Source organism: Anguilla anguilla, chromosome 5 (genome assembly GCF_013347855.1).
Source record: "Anguilla anguilla isolate fAngAng1 chromosome 5, fAngAng1.pri, whole genome shotgun sequence".
Classification (NCBI taxonomy): Eukaryota; Metazoa; Chordata; class Actinopteri; order Anguilliformes; family Anguillidae; genus Anguilla; species Anguilla anguilla.
Window position 1 is genome coordinate 7,112,192 of NC_049205.1, and position 25,654 is coordinate 7,137,845.

At 46.8% G+C, this 25,654-nt stretch overlaps 1 protein-coding gene across 5 annotated transcripts in view; it reads left to right on the forward strand.

Annotated features, from left to right (window-relative positions):
* The window catches only part of lingo2b (leucine rich repeat and Ig domain containing 2b), a 265,280-nt gene that overhangs the window by 154,157 nt on the left and 85,469 nt on the right, over positions 1-25,654 (forward strand). For all 5 annotated transcript variants that reach the window (XM_035420060.1, XM_035420061.1, XM_035420063.1 and 2 more), the window contains one exon: positions 7,977-8,050. The gene's annotated coding sequence lies outside the window, so the exon portion shown is untranslated. The remainder of the gene's footprint in view (positions 1-7,976; positions 8,051-25,654) is intronic.

A 25,654-nucleotide genomic window follows, 5' to 3' on the forward strand; every position in this document is an offset into this window, starting at 1 on the left:
GCCGATTGGTACTTTTCGAATCGATGTAATCTTGTGCAATTAAATTTCACACAAGGAAAAAAAAAGACAGATAGCCAGCATAGTTACGGTTATTTCTGTCAGAGCTGTAGAGCCTGGATCTCAGAGGTCACCTCTGTCAGATCATAAAGATGACCGCAAAGATTATTTTTAAACTGGATTTTTTATTTTTTTATTTTTTTTTACAGTTACTGCATATGCAGTGCCAATAGCATACCGCTTCACTCACTAAACCATTAGACATCCAGAGATAAGCGTCCCTGCTATCATGAACCACACCAGCATATTTATTCTTTGGAAACGCCCTTACAACACTCACTTTCTGTGAGCAATAGTAGTATTCTTCTTCAGATATTCGCATAACTGTTTATTACACACATGCTAGATTAACCAGCAACCCTTTGAAACGCCATCAGACCCACAGCACAGCGAACGCCAGCGCATATCTGTCAAAACTTTATGTAGGGTTACTAAAGGCTAATTATGCAATAACAATGCGTGCGAGTCCCAGATTGATGGCGGTCCCTGGTAGACGCCTTACGGATGTACCGCCAAAGTGAAGCTTCGCCTGCTCCTCTCGCAAGATATTGCAGTTAGGGTTGCCGTGGGAAATTGCGTGCTAGTTGAACCACGGCGATCGGAGAGCCCCCATAAACCCACGAACCGAAGCCTCTCTCTCCTCCCTCTCGCGCGGTCGGGACGGCACGCTCAGGTTCGCCGCTGTGACGCGCGCTCCGTCGCCGGGCGTGCGCGGGGTGCGGACGCGCTCTCCTCTCCTCTGTTCGAAACAGAGGGCTGCTCACCTGCGCGGGCGTGGTGGGCGTGGAGGGCATCGCCACGTACCGCATTTGGGCCCCCATTTTGCCCATAGACAACCCAACAAGGTGAATAATGAAGAAAAAAAATGTTGGCTAAATCCTGATTGAATCCAGGTGAAAAATAAGGACAAGGGTTGATTGAATCCAGGCTAAAGCTGAGGACAGACGCTTATCGATGTTTAGTGTTGATGTAATGTGGACAGGCAGGCTGTAAAGGCTGCTGCTCACCTCTATCTGCTCATCTCTCTTTTCACATGCTGCTCCTGCCTGTTGCAGTAGCATCATTTGGGGCATCTCTGGTTCATCGCTGTGGAAGTGAACACACCGAATAAGCGTTTACTGTATGAAGACACCATATGAACGTTTACTGTATGAACATACCCTATGAGTGTTTACCGTGTGAACATACCATATGGAGTTTATCATATGAACATGCCGTACGAACGTTTACCTTATGAACACACCGCTTAAGTGCTTACCGTATGAACATTCTATATGAGCATTTGGGGTGAACAGAAGGCCCGTTTAACACAGTGGTCTACCGGAGTACCAAAGGACCAAAGATGAAGTGACACACTTCAGCACATCACCCCAGACAAGTCACACAGACAGACACATTCTTTCAAGGTTCATCACTCCTAAAGCTAACAGGCATTTAATTTGAGTGGGACTTTGAAGCGGAGGAGCACAATACGGGTTTATAATTCAGCGATGGAAAACGCTCTCTCTGAGATATGCAAATCTGCTCTAATATTACATTTCAAATTTGAGAAGTTTAGCGAGTTTAATGAGCTTCACACCAGCTTTGTTTCTGTGAGCCTGCCAGTGGCAGAACCAGGGAATCGTCTCCCGGACCTAAAACGGACTCATTACCGAGCCCACAGAAAACACGCTGTGGATAATTTTCCATCAGAGGCTTTTAATGTGTCAGAAGGACAGAGAGAGTGTGTGATGGTAGGCAGTATCGGGGTCTACTTTTAAATGGATGGCTCAGGTCTTTGACTGATGCTTAGGACATCTGTACAATGGCACCATGTGTGTCCAGTGGCTGGAGTATAAGATTATTATTATTATTATTATTATTATTATTATTATTGCCTCCACTGGCCCACTGGGTGACATCACCGTAACCTGAAGCTTGTTAGCCTTAATAAGCTAACGCGGTAACCTTGGTTACGCATCCGTACTCACGCGCTCAGCACTGAAAATAACAGACGCGTGCAGCGCGATCGCATCGCCGCGGCCCACATGCATACGCATTACGCCCCCGAAGGGAAAAAAGAAAGACAAAAATAAATAAATAAATAACAGACAGGGGGCAATTTACACAAATGACAGCACATTTTCACTTAAGCAGTTTGATTTAGGATAATCATGCGTGCACGCCGCTGCGCGGGCCCTGCAGTAATGCACGCGGCGCGCGAATGCCCTCGTAAACAATTTAGCGCGTCTGGCGGGGTGCCGGGGGGGGGGGGGGGGGGGACTCTGCTCTGAGCGAGCGCAATGCTGGCACGGCCAACGCCCCCGCCATCACTCTCCGCTAACGCGTGTGCGCGGCGCGGCGTCGTTCTCCAATGGGTTCATTTCGCGTTTTAGTGCGGCGCACATGCTGCGGAACGTTCCGGAGGGTTTTTTTTTTTTTTTTTTTCTTTCTAACACCCGTCAAGCGTGCGCTATTGGCGCTGCTGGAGGATTCTGGGTAATTCGGCTGGACGCGCTCCGTGTGTGCTCACGTGCCTCTGTCTCTGAATCCTTCCCATCAGGCTTTGGAAAAAAGTGGGAAAAAGTGGAGAAGTTCTGATGCTGCCACGTTCACAGCATGCGAACAGGCCGCATGTTAATTACTCATATTTATTAATACATTTTATCTGTGCGTGAGGACAGTAATTGGTTTTTATGTAAATATTTATTCTTTTGAATAATAGCTAAGATATTTGATTAATGGATTAAGATAAAATACAAAGGAAAACGCGAACTATCAGAAATTATATCATCCGTTTCTTACCCCAGTTCCAATCACTTGTTCTTATCTGTGACTTACACATATAAATGAGGATTTTTTGCGCCAGTATAGCTCAAGGAGTGGATTTTGGTGATTGCTACACCATATTAATTAAACTCTATCAGACTTTGTCACATTCACGCTATCAGAGTCACTTTGAACTGACTATTTTATGGTGTGAACTTGCTGAAATGTTTGTGAAGAAAGTATTAAAACTGGAATTAATTTGTACCTCAAATAGCGACGAAGACAAGTTTTATCTTTGGTAACCGCTTATTTCTTACGTAATTGGCAGAATTGTTATTTATTTTTATTTCATTTTTCTATTTACTTTTTAATTGGATTTGAAGCTTTTGTTACAAAACTGTCATTTGCTGTAATTCTGGAGCATTCTTTTTTTTTTGAGAACTCTTGAGAAAACAAGAGGAGCCATTTTAGGAAGATTACAAGGTCGTAAATGGCAGAATCCAGGCATGATGTATGTTAACAGCCAATCTTCATAAGTGAAATAACTGAAGAATTTCAGGATGACCGAGAATGCCAGAGCATGATGATACTACAGCCAATCACGGACTGAGCATGACCAGGCAACAGCCAATCACAGAACAATCCTGAATCTCTGGGGAAAAGCTGATGGAAGTATCGACAGCGGTGCGAAGGTCCCAGGCCACTGCACGCTAGCTGGGAAATGAATCTTAATCTGCCGTTATACTGATATCTCACACAGTCTGATAGCCGCTCGCTGTGGGCTTTGATGAAGGTCAACGATGACTTAAATGGCAGAGTCCTTTCCTGGAGGGAAAAGCTTTCAGCCCCTTAATTGGCGGAGCGATGTGATTCATCTGTGACTTCTCGTCTGTTACCACGAGCTTCTCTCTCTCTCTCTTTCTCTTTCCCTCTCTTTCTCTCTCTCTAACCCTCAGCACCACCCCGTGAATTCCCTCCCATCCTGTCTAAAAGGTTCCGAGGTTGTCGTGGATATAGGAGATTTAAACCCTGCTAATGGAAGTGGAAGAAATCGGTGCTTCTTCCCTGTCTGCTGTGTGACACTAGTTCTCCATGTATGCCGGGCTTGAGGCTTCTAGCAATCCCCCTGAGACAAGAAACACCAACAAAAATGGTGTACAAAATACTCATTGATGCAAACAGCTAGGGTTTCACTCAAGTCTGGAACCATAGAGTAAAATCAAAGCCATCCTTAAAATAACGCTATGTGTACATAACATGCACCTCTGGAGTGACTAAAGATATTATACTGGTGGAGATGAAAAGCAGATGCTTGTGTGTGAGAGCGTGTGACAGAGAGGGACCGAACAGAGGCTCCAGCAGTGGAGACCTGGCTGCAGTCCTGTCGTGTGATTGGGTGCGGACCGAACGGAGGCTCCAGCAGCGGAGACCTGGCTACAGTCCTGTCGTGTGATTGGGTGTGGACCGAACGGAGGCTCCAGCAGCGGAGACCTGGCTGCAGTCCTGTCGTGTGATTGGGTGTGGACCGAACGGAGGCTCCAGCAACGGAGACCTGGCTGCAGTCCTGTCGTTTGATTGGGTGTGGACCGAACGGAGGCTCCAGCAGTGGAGACCTGGCTGCAGTCCTGTCGTTTGATTGGGTGTGGACCGAACGGAGGCTCCAGCAGTGGAGACCTGGCTGCAGTCCTGTTTCTGTTCATCTTGCACGGTGGCTCATGGAGAAACGACCTTGAAGAGTACAGACAGCCCGTGTGCACTGTGACGGGCGTGAGGCAGCGGCACGCGCTCCCGCCACGTGCTTCTGCTAACGCTACCGCACACGCTCTTGCACATGCTACCTCACATGGTACTGCACACGCTTCCGCACATGCTATCACACAGGCTCCTGCACACGCTACCGCACATGCTATCACACACACACACACTCCTGCACACACTACTGCACATGCTCCCACACCTGGTACTGCACACGCTCCCGCACATACTACCGCACACGCTATCACACAGGCTACCGCACACGCTCCCGCACATGCCTACATGCGGTATACGGGGGTGATCCGGGTCTGCTTTTAAAAGAAGCACTGTTATTCTCATCTGAGCTGGTAGGGCTAAACACAGAGCCCTCCTGTGTCATTGAAGTACCCTCTCCCCTCTCTGCCTCCTCAAACTGTGTGTTTTAAAGGGACAGACAGCCGTTACAGCGTTTACAAACACAGAACACTGCTATGTCATTAAAGCACTCTCTCCTCCCTCTGTCTCCTCAAACTGTGTGTTTTAAAGGGACAGACAGCCGTTACAGCGTTTACAAACACAGAACACTGCTATGTCATTAAAGCACTCTCTCCTCCCTCTGTCTCCTCAAACAGTGTGTTTTAAAGGGACAGACAGGCGTTACAGTCTATACTAACAGAAAGCATTCCTGTGTCATTAAAGCACTCCGTCCTCTCTCTATCTTCTCGAACAGTGCGTTTTAAAGGGACAGGCGCCCATCACAGCCTTTACAACCGCGATAAAAAAAAGGGAACAAAAGCACCTGTAGTCTTTGCGCGTGCTTGCGCTCCAACTCGCGTCATTGCTTCTTCTTCGCGCGGTCGTTTTCAGAGAACGCCGTCCAAATTGCCACAATGGAGGGTTTTTTTTTTTTTTTTCCCCTTTGTCGCGCCGACTGTGCTCAAGGGCGAAGACGTTGCTAAGCACGCGGCGGCTCCGCGCTTGCCCACGTTTGCGCGGTTTTCCAACTTCCCGGCGGGGCACAATTATGCATAATTGATGTACGGGAGGGTTTGCTTGAGTTCATCATGTGTTAGACAATCTGGCGGGTCTCTGGAGAAACGTACAAGAATGCAAACTCTCTCTCTCTACCTCTCTCTCTGTCTCTCTCTCTCACACACACACACACACACGTGCTCAGAGATATGCACACAAAGGCACTCACTCTTCTTTAAGGGCGGTAAACATCATTAAATTTGATTGATCGTTACGGTGGTGACAGGCAGGTGGCGTCTGAAGGAGGCCCAGACAGCTCCTCTGTTTTACAGTAGGATACTGAACCTTATCTGCAGTGCAGTAAAAAAAAAAAAGAAAAAAAAAAGAGAACATGTACCCAGCTTTATCGGAGGTGGGCTGGGCTGGACTCAGCACTCAACACTGCCTGAGAGAGAGAGAGAGAGAGAGGGATGGAGCGAGAGAGAGAGAGAGAGTGGGATGGAGCGAGAGAGAGAGAGAAAGAGAGGCAGAGAGAAAGAGAGAGTGGGATGGAGAGAGAGAGAGAGAGATACAGACAGAAAGAGAGATTTAAGGGCATCCTGGCCATGTCTCCGTTTCTTAAAGAGGGAAAATGAGGGATCTGCTGCAGGCTTGTTGCTGATTAGGGCACATTTGTTCATTTGAGCCCGCTCCCCTCTGAAAGGGAACACGGCCCCGCCCTGCTTTGGGGCCCCCTCTCCCGGCCGGGCCCCTGGACACAAGCCCCTGGCTTTTTGGGCATCATGCCTGTCATCTGCCAGTGGGCGTGGCTTTGAGGATTCGCTTACTGAAATCGCCTGTAATGTCTGATGGAGAGATGCCTTCAGGAGTAAACAGCTGTCCCTGTGAGCCTTTCAGTGGGGGGGGAGGGGGGGGGCTATCAGCAACCCCCCGTGCATTCAGACAGTGCATCCATTACATTACATTACATTACAGGCATTTGGCAGACGCTCTTATCCAGAGCGACGTACAACAAAGTGTATAACCATAACCAGGACCGTAACCATAACCGTCCCACAGTCTGTGTCTGGGTGCCGTCTGTTACCCTCGGAGACCGGCGGGTTCTACGTGAGCCCTTGCAGATGCCTCAGGGTCACCCCCGTGGCGGCCCGTCTGTACTTCTCAACCCACCGCCGCTAACCGAATCGCAGGGTGCCCTCTGTTCCTGTCCCCCCCCCCCCCCCCCCCCCCCCCCGCTGTACCCCGTCTCACCTCGTCTCTGAGGCCAGGCATCACGCCGCTCTCACCTCCAATCCCCCTCCGATCTGCCTGACAGGTGCCTTTTTAGCACGTTGCCACCTCTCTGCGCCGCTAACGTGCTAACGTGCTAACATGGCAGGCTAGACTAATAAGGAATCACAAGAAGGCAGCCAAGTGCTGGGCAGCAGACAGTGCAGCATATTTGGTGGGCAAATAAGGTGATAATTGGCCTGGGGAATTCAGCATAGCATTTTTCCTCTTGAGTTGGAGACCATTGCGAAAATTAATTTGGGAATTAATGTGGACAGTACAAATAGAACAGCATCACAATAATTTGCTGAAGTGTTTCTCTGTGACTCTACAGTTAGAGAAGCATTTGTACAAAAGCAACATATATTTTTTTATTACTATTTTAGCTGTTGTGATTGATTATCTCTTTAATGTTACTTTTAAAAGCGTTTTAAAAAAAGAAAAAGATTTATTGTTACAAATTGTGCTCAGGTTATGCGTCTAATTAAATTTATAGACAGAAAAGCAATGTGTCGGTGATCTACAGCTTGGTGTCCAGCCCCTATGACCTTCTCTTTGCAGGTAGCAGGGTGTTCAGTATGACATCAGGGCCTTGTCCTTAACCTGATTCAAAAACAAATTTAAGTGTTTGATCTTTAGTTTAGTTTTTTGTTCAGATGCATTTTACTGATTGTTAAATGGATTTAGGTCTAAGTTCATCTTGTATGCTGCTACTGTGGCTTAAAATGAAACTGTTTTTATGCATCAATGCACCCTTTAAAGAGTTCATTTTAGATACGCCTGAACTTGCCAGTGTGTTTGTGATGAAAATCACAAATTTGAACTGTGCACTTGTGAGCCAAATTAAGGAGAAATTATGAATACTTCCTAATAAATACTTTGTACATTAATATGTTTAAGCATTCAGCTTGGTTGGTAAAAGTTTCATAGGAAACCAAGTGTTCTCACAGGTTAAGACTTAGATAATGGCTGAAAGGTTTGCAAACCTTTGTTGGGGCATTGCTTATATGTACTGTTCTGATGTAGAACTATGTTCCTCCCAACTCTTACAATTGCATTTTATATGCACTTCCAATGCCTTTAAATCCACCTGTAAAAAAAAAATGTTTTAAAAGACTCCTGCTTGGTCACTTTATCCTTTGAAAGATCAAAGACTAATCTGTGAAAACTTTGTTTTTTGGCTCTTCTTGTTCCAGGATTAATATGCTGAGAGGAGACAATTAGCCGAAGAGCAAAGACATGGCTGAGAGGCACCAGGATTCTCAGAGTGGTATGTACACTGAGCTTATCTCCCCCCTGACACCTGCGCTCTGCACACATTCCCCTGGCCTGTCTCAGATGCATTACAGCAGATGGACGGCCTCCATTACGGCTCTAAGTCTCTGCTGTCTCCTGGATATTTATATGCCGATCTATCGATCGCGGATTGATTTGAATGGTCAGTGAATGAAAAGATCAGTACGTTGTCAAAGCTGAGATCGTGGAAGCTCTGGGTCATGTATAGGTGAGCGGGGAGAGAGGAAAGAGGCCTCCTAGAGCCGTTTACAAGGTCTCTGAGGAACACTGAGGGCTGTAGGGAGAGAGCTTGAGAACAAACCCGCGATCTCTCTGGACGTTTCCATGGCTTCAGGAAGACAATTGAACATCCCGTTGACCGATTAACAGTCAGCCTCAGCCGTGTTTACGAGCAAGTGAAGCCGCCTCCGTCCAAGGCTCCTGAAAGCGCTATCGGGCCTCAGTGATTGTGCGGCTCAATAGACCGTGACGTGTGTCCCCGCCATACGAGGGGGAGTGGGAGAAAGACGCAGAACTCAAGTAGGACTCGGAGGGACAGGATTCCTTTTCAGACCGAAGGCTTTCTCTCCGCTGTGGCAGATAATGCTGTGACTTTGTGTGTACTGAACACTGACTGGGCCACCGAGTGGTGCTGAGCTCTCAGGGGGGGAGGATGGGGGCTTGGGCAACGGAGCAAAACATTAATACAGAGGGACGCACACAACAGCGGGGCTTTGTCCCGCAGACTGGGACCACACAAGCAAGGAGGAGCATCTCAAACTCGGCTTTAAAGCAGAGCACATCTTACACCTGGCACTTGGGCACATTAGAGTGGGTACTGTGTGAGTCTGTGGAGTCGGAGTTGGGAGTGGGTGCTGTGTGAGTCTGTGGAGTGGGAGTGGGTACTGTGATAGACTGTGGTGTGGAAGTGGATACCTCGAGTGACTGTAGAGTGGGAGTGGTAATGTTTGAGTCTGTGGAGTGGGAGTGGGTACTGTGAGCAGCTGTGAAGGGGGTGTGGGTACTGTGTGATGATGTAGAGTGGGAGTGGGTATTATGAGAGGCTGTAGAGTGGGAGTGGGTACTGTGTGATGCTGTAGAGTGGGAGTGGGTATTATGAGAGGCTGTAGAGTGGGAGTGGGTATTATGAGAGGCTGTAGAGTGGGAGTGGGTATTATTAGAGGCTGTAGGGTGGGAGTGGGTAATGTGTGATGCTGTAGAGTGGGAGTGGGTATTATGAGAGGCTGTAGAGTGGGAGTGGGTAATGTTTGAGTCTGTGGAGTGGGAGTGGGTATTATGAGAGGCTGTAGAGTGGGAGTGGGTAGTGTGTGATGCTGTAGAGTGGGAGTGGGTATTATGAGAGGCTGTAGAGTGGGAGTGGGTAGTGTGTGATGCTGTAGGGTGGGAGTGGGTAGTGTGTGAGGCTGTAGAGTGGGAGTGGGTACTATGAGAGGCTGTAGAGTGGGAGTGGGTATTATGAGAGGCTGTAGAGTGGGAGTGGGTAGTGTGTGATGCTGTAGAGTGGGAGTGGGTATTATGAGAGGCTGTAGAGTGGGAGTGGGTACTGTGTGATGCTGTAGGGTGGGAGTGGGTATTATGAGAGGCTGTAGAGTGGGAGTGGGTACTGTGTGATGCTGTAGGGTGGGGGTGGGTCAAGTTCTCTTTCTCTGTGTCCTTGAGCTCAGATACTTTTCATGTTGGGTTTCATTATTTTTAAACTGAACTGAGCTTTAGGAATGAAAGGACACATGAAACATTTTTTTCTTAATCAGGCTATTGCAAGAAGATCATGAAAGTGTTCAGAAGAATGATACACATGTACAAAGCAGCGGTACTCAATGAGTTTATTGTATTTATGTATTTATGTATTTATTTATATATTGCTTCTGCCAGTGAATCATTGTGAAAACTACTGAAACCCTCATATTCATATTTAATATATAATTATCGGGGTAGGCAGCCCGTAGCTGACTGAATCAAAGTTTTTAATTCTTTTGTCTTATTGATTTAGTCAATTTATATAGCAGGGACAATATTATTTCATAAGCATCTGAATACAGCAATAATGACATATTTATTTCCTGACTGTCCCTGACAAGGCTGTCAAATAGGCATTTGTCAGTAGGAAAATCATGATTATCTAGAGATACTGAAGATAAACGAAGGTTAATGAAACATTGAAGAACAGACTGAGATAGGTGATTCAGAAGGTCCCCAGTGCTTCAGGCGTACTGGCTGTGATGCAAAGAGACTTTGAAAGGAAAGATTTTATTCTTCTTGAGCAGAAGATTTTAAAAAACACAGACTTTTCCTGATGCCATCTCACTGTCTAGGTATCAGTGGATGTTACATTATGTTTTGTATAAAGACCTCATAACCACACACACACCTATCTAAATAAGGTAATATTACAGAGGCTGTTAGTGTAATTGCTTGTGCATTTTCCATGTTTTAAATAAAGCTTGCCAAACACTGAACATCTGGTTCTAATATATTTGCTTGGCAGCAAGTCCAGGGAAAGTACTTGTCCTTAGTGCAGTGACTCGTGCCAATCGGAATCGAGCTCTGACTGGACTAGCGTGGGCTGTGGAGTCCTGTTGACAGTTGACATCTTCTTCGGCAATTTATAGTCTGCCTGATCTGTCCTTCCTCACCACACAAGAGGAAATGGCCTATTCTCATCCACATTCTATGGCCCGGTCTGCTGCAAAGGAAGTGTGCTGATTCAGTACAGGGCTTTCATACAGAACACACAAAGCCTGCCTACATTAACGTAATGTTAGCATTGTTATAGATGACTTGTATGCAAAGGCAGTGCTTTACGAAGGATGACATAACAGGCTACGCAAAATGCTGTTTCCTCCAACGTTGCATAACGTATGATGTCACTTGACTTGAGGTCAACCCTCTGGGAGCAAAATCCCAGCATGCATGTTCATGAATGATCCATAAGGTGGGATCCATCCTACGGTGGCAACAAATGTGCTTACATCTGCTTAAGCGGTGACTGATTGCTCTTTCGATATCCCCCCATGTGTGTGTTTTTTTTTTGGGAGTGGGGGGGGGGTCAAATTTCTTTCAAGCCCATGATGCTTTGCGTCATGTCCCTCCTCCATGGTGAGGCACGAGTCCCCCCCGAGGTTCTCGTCTTTGTTAGCGCCCGCGTTCGGGCCGCTGTCGTTTCCGCCGAGCTCTCGTTCAATTTCCCACATTTCCACTGGGCTTCGCCCCCCCCCCCCCCCCGGCTTCGCTGCGAGAGGAGGGGCGCTGTGGATATGGAAATTAACCCTCCCCCCGCCCAACCCCCCCTTGAATACGAAGCCCCCCGCACTCTGCCTCTGCAGGGCTGTCACCGCACACACATTCATGCGTGTGACCATCCTCTCATCGACCTTTTCCCACTTTTCATTTGCTTTTGAGTTTTCGGGGGGGGGGTCAGATTTAAGGTTTGCATCTGCGACACGGTAACAGTGTGCGTTCACACCAGCATGGTGACCAGTGCCTTTTTATTTATTTTTTTGCAGTACATGTTGCATGTTCGATCGAAGGCTTGTCTTCACCGAACAGGAGTGAATGCTAGTTCTGTCAGGTCTCAAGCTAAGCAGTGCGGTGTGGTCTTTCGCTTGTTGTCACACAGATGTCACTCAAAGACTCAAACGTTTGTGAAACCAAGACTGAGTAGCAAACCCAGATTGTCACACTTGACAATTGACCCTCTGCACCTTGTTAGCTATGGATGTGCAAGACTGGATATTACATTTTCTAGCATTTGCCAGACACTCTTACCTTGGTGACTTCTTGTATTTTTCCATAGTATGAATTTAGACAGTTGGATTTTTACTGATATTTGTGCAAGACTGCTACAGCCTTATGCTACCTAGGAATCAAACCTGCACCCTTTACTGTAAGTCACACGCCCAGTTTAGGTCACATTACCCATTGCACTGTGGACTAGTACACACCATTCCTGCACACATCTACTGCAGCCTTTTGGAACTGGGTATGTACTGGGTAAGAAACAAGAGAAATAAAGTTTTGATTCCTTTGACATTGATCACAGTACTCACCTGCACCTCCACTAGCTTTTTACATTATAACTGCAGCTGCATGGAGCCACTTTATAAAACTGCATTGCCTTTGAAAGCTTTTGTGGTATAATAGATTTTCTGTGTAGCTGAAATTCCATTATAAGTCTCAAATAAATGACAAAACAAGCAACCACCCCCTCTCCCCCCTCCCACCCAGTGAGTTTTCTGGGTTGGGAAGTAACTTTCTATTCCTATTTTGCGAGGGAAAAGCTTAGTGTTACGCAAACGATAGCCGTGCTTTTGGTCGAGTTCTATTCAATGCGATGGTCCAAAACTCACGTCACCTGCCATTTAATATTCTATAATCCTAGGTGAACAAAAAAGATGACTAAATCAAAAACAGATCTCGCTTGCGTAGAAGAGAACAATCTGTGAAACAAAGGCTTTATTGATGGAATATGGAGTCTGAAAGAAATCACGGCTCTGAATATGAATTCATTACTAAAGTAAATCCTGTTACAGGAGAAATTAAACATTCTCTACGTTACGACATGCACCTCAAAGCTCCGAGACAGACCCATTCATTTTGTGGCATTTAACATGTGCTATTACTCTGATTAAATTCATTCTATCAGCGTGGTATTTCTGCAACCAAATTACATAAACAGCTATGGAGTCACATATCATCGTGCCTCTATATTATGAAAACTGGAAATAAAACATAGTTGATAGAACCATAGAAAATGATTCATTATTTTGCCAAATGATACCTTGGACACTAATCTCTTTGAACATTATAAGCAGGAAGTTGAAGCCAACACACAATAAAGATTATCAATGCATAAGTAGTTATACCCAGGTGAAGATATTACTATGTACATTGTTATAGACAGATGCAGAGAGAGAGAGAGAGAGAGAGAAAGAATGGAGAGGAGGTATGGTGTACAGGTGGGTGAGTGCATGTAAGGTTGTCTAGGTTAGTGTATGTGCTTCTACTGCACAATTATTTACCTAAGTTTATATATCTGGTATCACTGTTGCACCCAGAGCAGGAGACAGGCCTGTCTACAGAGTCTGAGATCGCTCTGCCCGCACAGAAATAAATATTTCACTTTTAGACACATCCAAGATACTTCTTTTGAGTCTTCCTTTCTTATCTGACTTATGGATTTTTTCATCCATTTTATTCCAGCGAAGAAGATAAAAAGGTATTGTATGGTTTATACAGGAAATGGAGCAGCATAAAAGCTCAGCGCCCTGTTCTGGCACAATGAGAGGAGGAGCGGAGCTGAACAGAGTTCCGCTGGAAATACAGACATCACAGTGGCAGGATAATCCGTAGGGACTGATTCAAAAGAGGGACTGATTCAAAACAGGGGCTGACTCAAAACTCGGCCTGATTCAAAATGGGGACTGATTCAAAACAATGGCTGACTCAAAAGTGAGACTGATTCAAGAGAAGGGCTGATTAAAAACAGGGGCTGATTCAAAACATGAACTGATTCAAAAGAGGGACTGATTCAAAACTGGGGTAAGATTCAAAACAGGGGCTGATTCAAAAGAGGGACTGATTCAAAACTGGGGTAAGATTCAAAACAGGGGCTGATTCAAAAGAGGGACTGATTCAAAACTGCGGTAAGATTCAAAACATGGACTGATTCAAAAGAGGGACTGATTCAAAACTCGGGTAAGATTCAAAACGGGCTGTTTCAAAGCAAGGGGCTGAGCAGAAACAGAACACACAAGTGACCAGGGTGGAAAACTCCACCCTGCCTCACCCTCCTTGGACTGGACACAGTCCGAGCAGAGAGCTTTGGTGGGGATGCGTTGCATTGTGGGATAGACCGCAGCGGTCTGAAAGAGATGGTGTCACACGCGGACCCTTCCGTAGTTAAGTGGAGTCTGCTTTTGTCTCGCCGTTCGAACTCAGTTCGCATTGAGGGAATGGCTTTAGAAGAACTATCACACAAAAGCAGGGGGCTGCCTTTACTATCGATCCCAAGCCCATTGTGTTCCTGCTTTTGAAAGGCTGGTGGCTTTGATAGTTGTTTCTGGTTTTCTACATGAGGGAGATAATGGCTTTAAAGCTTATCTTTAGGAGCAACGCACTTGCCGACAGCTTCGAATATTGTAGCTTTTCTTCAGAGGCGGATGATTAGAAACCGGAAACACGTTGATGGGCTTAAGCTCAGATAAGCAGTTGAAACTTAATGAGGCATTTATGGAAAAAAAAGAAAAACATATATAACACTGCAATAAGCATCCAGTTACTATTTTATAAAGTGGTTATAACCATCTGTATTATTATTATTATTATTAGTGTGGCTGCCTTTGGCAATCACATTACTATTATCTCACATATTATTATTATTGTTTATTTAGGGACAGTGTTATTTGCGGTCTTTGTCCACCCCCCCCCCCCCCCCCCCCCCCCCCCCTTCCCAGCTTTAATCCTGTTTTTTTTTCCTGGGACTCCGAGCAGAGCTGTAGGACTGAGATGCAGTGTGACAGTGTCATGTCATGTTATTCTTCCTCTGGTCCCCCGTACCTATTTCAGCCCTAGCCCTCTCGCTGGGTTTCCTCGGTCACAGGTTCGAATGACGCGGGCATGCCCCGGAGCTCTGTATCGCAGTGTCCCGTGTCACTGGGAACACGTATTTATGATATATGAGTCCCTTTTTTCAGAGCGAACTGAAAGACAGGAAATGAACTCTTTCCAGAATCTGAGTCTGGGATCACAGTGAACTTAAGAGACAGGTGAAAAACGCAACAGAAAATCTGTGACATCACGGGAAATTAAGAGACAGGAAATGAACATAATCGGGTCTGACATCACAGGAAACTAAGAGACCGGAAATGAACACTACAGAAAAAAATATGTGACATCACAATTAAGCGACAGGAAAAGAACACTACAGAAAATCTGTGATATCACGACAAACTAAGGGAAGGGAAATTAACACTATTGGATCTGAGATCACAGAATGTTTTGTCACAGGAAGCACATACTGATGAAAAACTGAATCCTATATGTCAGAACCCTGAGGCAGGAACAATGTTCAGAGAGCTCAAATTAAAAAGAGGAGTCAATATGGGTTTGTATAAAGTATGGTATTGAAAATTCTAGCATGTTACAATAAGGTTTTATGATGTACCATGAATTGCATAGTAATGGTACCCTTTTGAAGTGATGATCAAACAATAATAATCATGCATCGATCTGTGAGAAATGCAATTTCAGGATACAAAAGATCTGTACAGAGAACAAAACAAAAAACACTGTGATAAACACCTATGATTTATTTATTTTTATTTTTTTACCTTTAGCTAATATCTATAAGCGAGGTGAAAATATGCAGCATGAAATATGATGTATGCACTTTTAAAAACACAAAGGAACTTTTAAAATGATTTTTCAATTGAATTTATAATGTCACCTTGCTGTTACCAAAAAGGTCTTATTTATTTATTTATTTGGAGAGCTGGGCCTGGAACACAGTGCTGTGTGCTTCATCTTAATTAAGGTTGTCGATACAGAGACCGGCCTCTCCTCACCTGTGAGAGAGTCTATCGGGCTTATATCTGCAGCCGCAACACACGCCACCCATTCCAGCCAGAACACAACTCAGCTGCCGCAACACTCACCCCCCTCCCCAGCCACAATACACACCCCCCACCCCAGCCGCACCCTCCCCCCACCCCACCCCACCCCAGCCACAATACACACCCCCCACCCCCCCCAGCCGCAACACACACCCCCCACCCCAGCCGCACCCTCCCCCCACCCCCACCCCCCCCAGCCACAATACACACCCCCCACCCCAGCCGCACACCCCTCACAACCCCCCAGCCGCAACACACACCCCCCACCCCAGCCGCACACGCCCCCACCCCCCCAGCCGCACCCCCCCCCACAACCCCCCAGCCGCAACACACACCCCCCACCCCCTGACGTAACATACACCCCCCACCCCCTACCCCCTGCTGCAGCACACACACCCCACCCCCCACCCCCAGAATTTTCAATACCATACTCTGTCTGCCCAGCTGTTATGAGTCACAGATGATGCTGAATAAATTCAATCTGGCATTTCTATTTGCTTTTAATATGATCCTGATTAGCTTTTCATTTTTCAGAGCTGGGGAGAGGGAAAAAAAATGAAATAAAAAGCACGCGGAGGCCAGCGCAGACAGTTTGGAGAGAACGACCTCATAATCACGCCGCCTCTCCGCTAACAGGACGTGTCACCGCTAACTGTCCCATTATCTCCGTCATGAGCTCGGAGCAGGAAGGGGTCAGAGGTCGGGGAAAAGGAAGCAGGAAGTGGTTAGCGGGAGAGGGGACGGGGCAGATATGGATGATCGCTGAAGTGTGTGGTTGCTTTGAAAGAGGTGCAGTGATGGGGGAGACAGGAGAGGTGCATCTGAGGGCGAGAGAGAGGGAGAGCAAGAGAGAGACAGAGAGAGAGGGACAGAGAGAGATAGCGAGAGATCTGTCGAACGAAAAATTAAAAATGCTAGCTGCGTCCTCCCCCAATATACCACAGCAGCTGCTTGATGTGGGCCCGTATCTCCCGCACACTGTACGGGGGGAATATGAATGAGTGCTTGTGCTGTGGAGTCCAGCACCACAGCGACTCCATCGCCTCTAGGACACAGGGCCCCGGGGAGCAGCAGGGCTCAGACCTACAGGGGTACACTGTGGGGTGCTGGAGTATGGGGGTGTAGGAGTCCCTCATCGCTGCTCTTAGGTTTTACACAGGAACGGGTCACAACCCGGGTGTCACTTTCTTTAGGACTGTACGTGAGTGTGGACTGGACAGTGCCAGGCTGACACCACCTCCAGTGAATTCACTCCTCCACTGTACACAGTGTAGGATACCACACCGTAAGAATTTTACTGCATTCGCATAGGGTTTCTTAAACTCTTGTCCTTGTTCTAGCCAGTTCTGTAAATAATTATGGAACTAAGATCATGTGGGAGCTTCCAAAATGTGTGTTTGGGTGCTTTTGGAAGCGACCGGGTGTCTACAGTTCAGGGGTTTCATTCCACTCATTCAGCGATTAGATCTATCGATTTAAATCCATCCATAAATCAATCAACCCGCTGCATGTAATGCAGTGCCCTTTACAGACCTCAGTTCAATTAGCAGCTCGTTAGTTTGTGCTGACGCACGTTGCCATGGAGACGGGGTCTCTGAGTTTAGCGGCTCCTTCTCCCGTCCGCATCGCCGGCACGGCCGTGCGAGTCCAGTCGAGCGATCGCCCGAAAAAAAGCGAAGGACGAGCGCGCCGGCGTCTCGAAAACGAGGAGCGGTGACGCGCACGGCTGACCCGCCAACGTCCGCCGGGAAACGGCCCGGAGCGTCCACACTGCCGGAGAACCAGGAACAACTTTTACACCCCCCCCGCCCCCTTCCCGAAAAAAACCAACCCGACCGAAAAAAGTTCACCTCTTTTCCACCGGCGCTGGGAGGAAGTGAGCACGCGGACCGCGTGGGCTTGGGGGACCGGGCTGAGCCGGAGCGAGACGTTAAAAAAAAAAACGGGGGCGAACTCGGGAACGGGAACCCGAGCTCAATTTCTCCTCGAATCAATCCAGCGGCGGCTAAGGAAAGCGGACTTGCTACAAGAGCCGGCGAAAGGTTCAGTGGAGCTGAATTAAGCGGTTGGACGCCGGTACGTGCTGAACGAAGACCCGGAGGAGGAGAGGAGGGGGGGGGGAAATGCAGCTCTCAGAAGTTGGAAAGAAAAACATTTTTCAGAATTCGTGACCCGCCGTGAAGGGCAGTGCGGAGATACACTTTATTATCTTGTTTACTTTTATTTTATTTATTTCTGCCGTTGGATTGTCTTTGGGCCTGTAAACCCAATGCTACCTATCATCTGTCTGAGTGAAACAGCAGAGAACCCCCATCCTTGATGAAGTAGTTTTTTTGGATCTGTGCATCTTCTCCAGGGACTGGGTCAGGCGTAGGATTAGGGTCAGGGTGAGTAGTGCACTGTTTTTGGATGTGTGCATCTCCCACAGGGACTGGGTTAGAGAGGGGTGGGGTTAGGGTTAGTAGCACACTGTTTTCGGATGTGTGTCTTCTCTGGGGGCTGGGTTAGGGGTAGGGTTTGTAGTGCAGTGTTTTAGGATGCGTGTGTTTTCTCCTGAGAGGGGGGCGGGGGGGGGGGGGGGGGGGCAGGGGGTTTGAGGGAGGGAAACTGCACACGCTTCTCTGCTCTTTCATCCATGGCTGGGAGGACAGGGGGGTCCCAGAGTTCAGGCAGCGTGAGCAGCTGCCCGTGCCTGACCTTTGGCCGTGGGGCGGCTGCAGCCTCTGTGCAGACCATCCCTCACAGACTCATACTCACAGCAGGGCCGGTACTCAGGAGAGGGCTCAGAGACGCAGAGAAAGGCTGCTGCTGGGCTGAGTGGAAGGGAAACTGGCGGCCATTTCCCGCCATTTTGTTTCAGCCGAGTCCCCCGCCCCCCCATTGTTCCTGGCATCACATTCTCCTCTGCCTGGAAACTGCTTGAGTTGAACTGCGTGTGTGTTTGATTGCATGTGTGCGTGTGTTTGTGTGTGTGTGATAGAGCGAGAGAGAGAGAGAGATAAAGAGAGAGAGTGAGAGAGAGAGTGTAATCTTATTTGTATGCAGGAGTGCATCAGCTCCAGTTCGCCTGCTTGCGTGTGTCGGTCTGGCTGTTCGTGGCTCATTTGTGTACATACGTGTGTGTGTGGGTGCACAGAAGCGTGCGAGGGTTTTATTTGATGCAGGGTAACAGGGTCAGTCCGTGCCAGTGGTGCACGGTTAGCTGTGCGTGATTGCCCCGCTGGAAGATCACAGGTGCTGTGGGACGCCGCCTGTGCCTGCGCGTCTGTCCGGCGCGTTCACGGCCTGCCGCTGAAGGACGAACGCTCCAGAATCCGGGGAACGCCTCCGACCGGCCAGCGTGACTGCCGCATAAACACGCACCAGAAAATGAGCAAATTAATATTTAACGGAATATTCAGAATATAAATAGCTATGCATCTCCAAATGAGCATGAGCGCATTATGGGAGAAAGCTGAACATCCCAGCCTTATATGAGGAATCTGGGGGCTGTTTTAGAAAGACTGGGGCACAGCGTGATGTGCGCGAGCACTGTTCTACGTGACCAAATGGAATCAAGCAGAGACGATGGATCATGTGACTTCTGCACTTCTCTGTTCTCTAAACTACAATCAAGCACATCAACATTCTCAGTGTGACATCACAATCAAACACATCAACATTCTCAGCGTGACATCACAATCAAACACATAAACATTCTCAGCGTGACATCAGATCAAAGGAACTTCATTTAACGCTTGCAGTCCAGGAGGGGAAAACAATGGGCCCACTCTCATAGTGTATGATCTACTCTGCCAGAGTTGAGTCAACGTGGAACATTGCCGGGGTAATTATGTGCAGTGTTTCATTGGTTTTAAATTCTTGTGATCTCTGTGTAAGTTGTTAGGCCCAGCTGCGTTGGCCTGCAGTTTCCATTCTGTTCTTGCTTTTGGTGTAAAAACACTGGAGACAAAAGGGGGAGGGGGGGTGGGCTTCTTTAATTAGCCCATTATCTTTGAGGATCCCCTGTTCTGCGTGTGGTCCAGGGACGGGGAGGTGGCCACGGTGGTTTAGTATCAATGACAGTGTCTAAATTTGTCAGCAGGGTACCAAGGACCTGCTGTGCACTCCGGAGGAATTAAGGCAAGCACATCAAGGGGAGGGCAGGGGGGGTGGGGGGGGGGGGGGGGGGGGGCGTTGTATTTCAATTTCTTGGCGGCGCAGATATGTTTTATTCTTTTTTATGTTAAAAAAAATACCTCTTCTCTCTGTTACATCGCACCCTGTGGCTTCACGAAACGTTCACTTTGATCAGGAGAGCCCGAGATTACACTCCTTGTGATCGGCCGCATTTTCTCGATTACCTCAGGAAGTTCAGCTAAAGAAACGGGGGGGGGGGGGGGGATAAAGGAGAACAGAAAAGTTTTCAGCTTCAAACTCAGCCAAACAGACGAACGCTTTGAATTCTAAACGGGGTGATCGTAACCTGATTAATATCATCGTCTAAATTAATTTTGCTAAACTAATTTAATCACAGTAAAAGAGCTGGCTTTCCCCTGCTCTTGTTGTCACACAGCCCGAATTATCAGTCTTGATTAAGGCCGTGAATTATCATTTCACCGCGAGAACGAGCCGATCGCATTCAGACGAGCCTCCCGAGCGTTCCAGCCATCAATCCGAAAGTCCCAATAAAGTCCCAAAAAAGTTTTTTTTTTTTGAGTTGAGTCATCGAATGCGTCGCTTCAGTCACGTGACCGACCGTGAACGCACGGCCGTTCCGAAGCGAACAAAGGGAAAGTTTTGAGATGAGATGGCGCCCTTATTCCTGTTCCGCGAAGCCGCTGTTGCATCAGGGGTTGAAAGGTACCCGATACTCCGATGTGTGTGAGCGCTGTGTCCCAGGGCAGCCCGCGCCCGTTTCGCCCCCGTGACCTGTGACCAAGCGGCGTCGCCTCCTCTCCGCTGATTTCCAGTAACGGGGCTTGGGTAATGGGGCTACATAGTGTAATTTAGGCGTTCCGAAAACGTTCTGGCGCTGCGACGCGATACGGGCGAGTCTCGCGCCGTCAAAGCGGCTCAGCACCGCCGCGGTTTCCACGGCGAGGGCCGGTCGATAATCGGTGCGGCGCGGCGCGGAAGAGAACGCGGGCGAAGGAGCGGCGGCTGGAGTCGCGCGGCTGATTGGATGTTTACCGGGTTCTCGCCGCGCGTCTGAGATCTGGGCTAATGCGGCGGGTGCTCTTCCTTGTCTCGTTTTCAGATCTGTTTTTTTTTTTTCCCGCCTTTTTTTTCAATAACAGTCTTCGCTGGCTTCCGGGATACACTTAACAGGGGAAAGCCTGTTATCTTTTGTGCATTATGTTGCCCGTAGCAAAGGGCTTAATCATGGAGCATTTTTTTTGTTGAACAATATAGATTGCATTGCTTTCCACTTCATTAGTGTAAATAAATACTGACAGAGGTACTCTACCCTGCTCTGAAAGAAGGGACTTGATTATGGGAATTCCGATTACGTGCACGGACATTACAGATAATAGCAATATACTTATAATTTAACAACTTTTTTTTTTTTTTTTTTACTCCTCTCCAATCATGTAACCAGCTTCATTTTGTAAAGCACCATTTAGAAACAGATTTCCAAATAGCTCTATACAATTAAACCAAAAAAAAAAAGCTAGAAGCAATGACTTTAAGTCAACGTGGGACCAGTTTCAAAGGAGCATAATAATACAAGAAGACAAAAGAAATGACAGGAAAATGATGTTCAGCCCATTGAGGCATTCAGTTCCTCAGTATGGATCATGTGATCAATCCTGTCACATCTCAGGACAACGCTTGTCCTCATCCTTGGTTCACGTTGAAATGCAGCTACGGTTGTCTACGCCGGTGCCATTTCGAAAAGTTCCGCAATGACCAAATTTAACTTTGCAAACTGCAAAGATAAAAAAGGCTAGGTTTACATTTATTTAAAAGTTAAGGACAGACTAAATCCATATCACTGTGGACAGTCTTTTTGGTTCGATCGACATGCTGATTATCGAGGAAAACGCTGCTCGTTTCTGCTGGCCCTGTTCATTTGATTGACGTGCTAGACATTGCAATACTGCTTAGATGAGCCCGCTGTCTAGTTGTGGGGAGGTAGTGGCGTGTTTGTGATGGCAGGAGGGCGGGTTGTGGGTTCAGATCTCCAGTGAGACGCTTCTGTACTCTTGACTGGCAAACATGGCTGAATCAGTAGCAGGTCTAGTGCCAGCATGAGCTGTGCTTCTGTAAGCGGATACTGAAGCTGTTCTGAAGTGATTTAGTGACTGTGAGGGTCTTACCTACAGGAAGCCCATGACAAAGCGCATGGAAGCTGATGTCTAGTGGCAGTCGCTGCAGCTGTTAACTTCTCAGCTTCATCTGTGTTTTTTTTTCTGTCTATTTTCTCGTATAGTAATGTTCTTTATCGGATCCTTATTAATGAAATGTGATTAAAAATCACAAAGTGAATTACAGCCGTAGTCTCCAAGACGGTGGCGTTCTCTCTTGAATCGGGAGTCCCCCCCCCCCCCCCCCCCCCCCCCCCCCCCGCTGTACGTGTTTCCATTGCTAATCGGCGTTCGGTTGACCAATTAAAGCGGCTTATTGGCCACCTCGCTCACCTGGCTTCCCTGACTCGGAATTCGTTGCCGAGATTAAGGCGAAAGCAGAGCCCGACTGGCCCCGCCACACACAGAGAGGGCAGGAGCGCCGCGATCCAGCCGGGGGAGGGGACCGGGCTTTAATTGAGTTTATGGAGCCGGAGTTGAACTCGCTTTAATTCACTGTTAATTTAACCCTGAGCCACTCCAGTGTGTGTGTGTGTGTGTGTGAGTGTGTGAACTACTCTGCAAGGACAGTTCCTCAGCTACTGGGGACACATCCTGCCTGGCGTCTGCCGCATCACCCAGGGAGACGGCCGTGATCACCGTCCAGCACACCTGCGAACAGCTTGTGAGCTGGACTCGGTCTTGCCCACCTCAGGGGGGTACTGGCACAGGTTTTTTAAAATTTTGGAACTTTTTCACCCAGTGAAGTTCCAGGTTCCAGCTTTTAATATGACAACTGTCTCTGATCCATTTGTAGTGTCTTCTGACTGTGTGTGTGTGTGTGTGTGTGTGCATGGATGTGTGTGACCCTAAATCAGGTTATTGAATTAAATTGCAGAAAAGCTGTTTTGTGGAAATTGATGTGTACGCGATTCATCCTTGGATGGACTTATCTGGAACATTAATTGCGTGCTGCAGCAGAAACGGGCCCTGGGTGGGAAATTATTAGCATGCTAATTCCAGCGAGGATAAGGAGCTGGAGAAATGAGCTCGTTTGGGTGACGGTCTCACTTGCAGGTGCCAGATCCACTGCTGACAGCGAGACCGCCTCTCTATCTCCTGGCCACGTGCGGTACAGAGGACGGAGCGCGCTTATCATGCAGTCTGTGCACGTCCCGTTCTACTGTATCCCTTTTTTCCGATGAAAAGCCGGGATTAATATTAACAAGGGTGATATTAATATTTAAAGTGAGGGGGTGGGGGGGGAGGGGGGGGAGTGGAGGAGGTGGGGTTGTGTCATTCGCTAAGAGATGCAGTGATATTGGGGGGGACGGGCGGGGGTGGGGGGGTTGAGCAAACATAAAAACCTCTGATCACCCGGCCATGATTACTGCATGACTCTCTCCCCTCTCTGGGGTGTGCGCGAGTGTCTCCAGCCTCCTCGCTCTCTTCCAGCTCATTACGCTACCTGCCCGTGGCCTTTCAAATGAAAATGGAAATGTGCCGTCGGAAAAGCACGCTGCCACGCCATTCAGACTCCATCTGCATCTCCATACTCATCTCCCCCAACTCCTGTATGCAGTTAGGCATGCCTGTAATGTCAGTGTGCTATTATTATTATTATTATTATTAATACTACTACTACTACTACCACTACTTATATTATTTTATATTATTATTATTATTATTATTATTATTATTATTATTATTACTATTATTATTACTATTATTATAGTGGTTTTTACTACAACTACTACTGCTATTATTATTCTTCTTATTCTTCTTATTATTATTATTTGCAGTTATAGGTGTTATTTGTTATTATATTAGTTCAGTCTGTGTGTGATGAATCAGTGTAAGAGTGTTTTTGTTTGTGTTTTTTTTGTTTTTGTTTTTGTTTTTGTTTTATCTGATGAAAGACTGTGAGAAGCAACACATTGCAGGACAGTACAGCAGACTTATCTCCACATCTAGAGGGGTGGAGAGAGAGAGAGCGAGAGAGAGAGAGAGAAAGGGGGGGAGATGAAAGGTGTCCTTGCAGTAGGCTGTGAATCTCCATAAGGCATCAGCACGAGTGTGGGCTGCTGGAGGAACTGGAGCAGGATCTGAAGCAGTGTTGCTTACAGGACTGGCAGTGAGTCTGACTGAATTGAGGACACACTGAAATAGAAGAGGACTCTAAAAACAAGAGAAAGGGTCTGGACAGATCTGCACTCACGCTGCCTGGGCCGAATCAATGCAGAGATGTATACATTACTAAACATGTTGGCACCATCATAATCTGCTGGGCCTACTGCGTACAGTACAGGACAGCTCCCCCTGGTGGCTGCTGCGGTATGAAACACAGTGCTGATCTAAAAGAGAAGCCTACATACAGTATGATAAATCTGTATGGCTTAGGCAAACATTAATAAAATAAAGTTTAAACAAATACTGGTTTTTTTTGGCAATGCTGCCTGGTCGAGAAAATTCCTCACAAATATCATTATTCATAACCTAGGAAAAACCCTGCTCTCCTTTTTTTTTACACCGTTTACTTTTATTTAACAACGCTGGACTGCATCAATAATAATAATCATCAATGATTTATTTTTCAATGAAGTGTAAGGCAGTCATTAGAGAGAACTTCCTCCACTAGGGGAAATAAACAGAGCTCATAAGGCTAAGCAATAGAATGGAGAATATGCCTCGTTGTGTTCCCGGCTCAAAATGGCTCACCCTGCACTTAATGGCTTTATCCAGCTGTATCTTTAAGAAAATAAGAGGTTAGGCACCCAGCATTTGTTTTACGCTGATTTGGTTTTTATTACATTGTTATTCAGAACAGGGTTTCGGGCTATTAAGATCAAAGGACAGCTGCATATTGCACAGGAATATTGACATTATCTCTCCATGCTGCTTAAATAGGCAAAATCTGAAATAATAATAATAATAATTATTATTAATAATAATAATAATAATAATAATAATAATAATAATAATAGTGCATTTTCATTTAAAAAAGAGCATGTTTAAGAGTCAAAGTGCTGCCCATATTTACTGTAAGTGTTGTGACATCTATGGCCTTATTATTAAAAAGCACAGTTCTGGGTTTCTGACAGTGCTCATTGTATGAATGCCCTTTGTGCTTTACTACGGTGATTAATTACAGCAGCTCCCTGCTATATCCTGTTTATATTACACACTGTCTGCCATTTCAGGAGATTAATCTTGTCCATTAGAGAGGAATTCATTTAATTATGGTAGAAATCATGCAGTAGGACCTGTTGCTGGAAAGGCAGGTACGTTCTCTCTACGGTGTCCTCTGTGGGACATTTCTGCTTCAGGCATTTGAGGATTATCTCACCTTATTTAAAAGCTACATACATCAGACACCTGCCACTTTACCATCAGATGCTCATTTTTTTTTCTCCCAAATGGCCATCAAACAGAATGTAAAACTCTCTCTGGACTTTCATTCAAAGCCTGTCATTATACTCCTCAGTTCTGCTAAGTTAAAGCGACACACTGCTACAGAAATCTGCTAAAATAGCATCGAGCTGTCTCTGTTCCAGAGAGGCTGTGTTCTAAAAGCTATAAAGGCGAAATGACTCTCGGTCTGAACGTGTTCCGGAAATGTCCTTTTAAGAGGCACAGTGACTCTCCCTAAATTACTCCCACTGCTTGTTTGGGCTGACAGTATGCAGTACATATGTATAC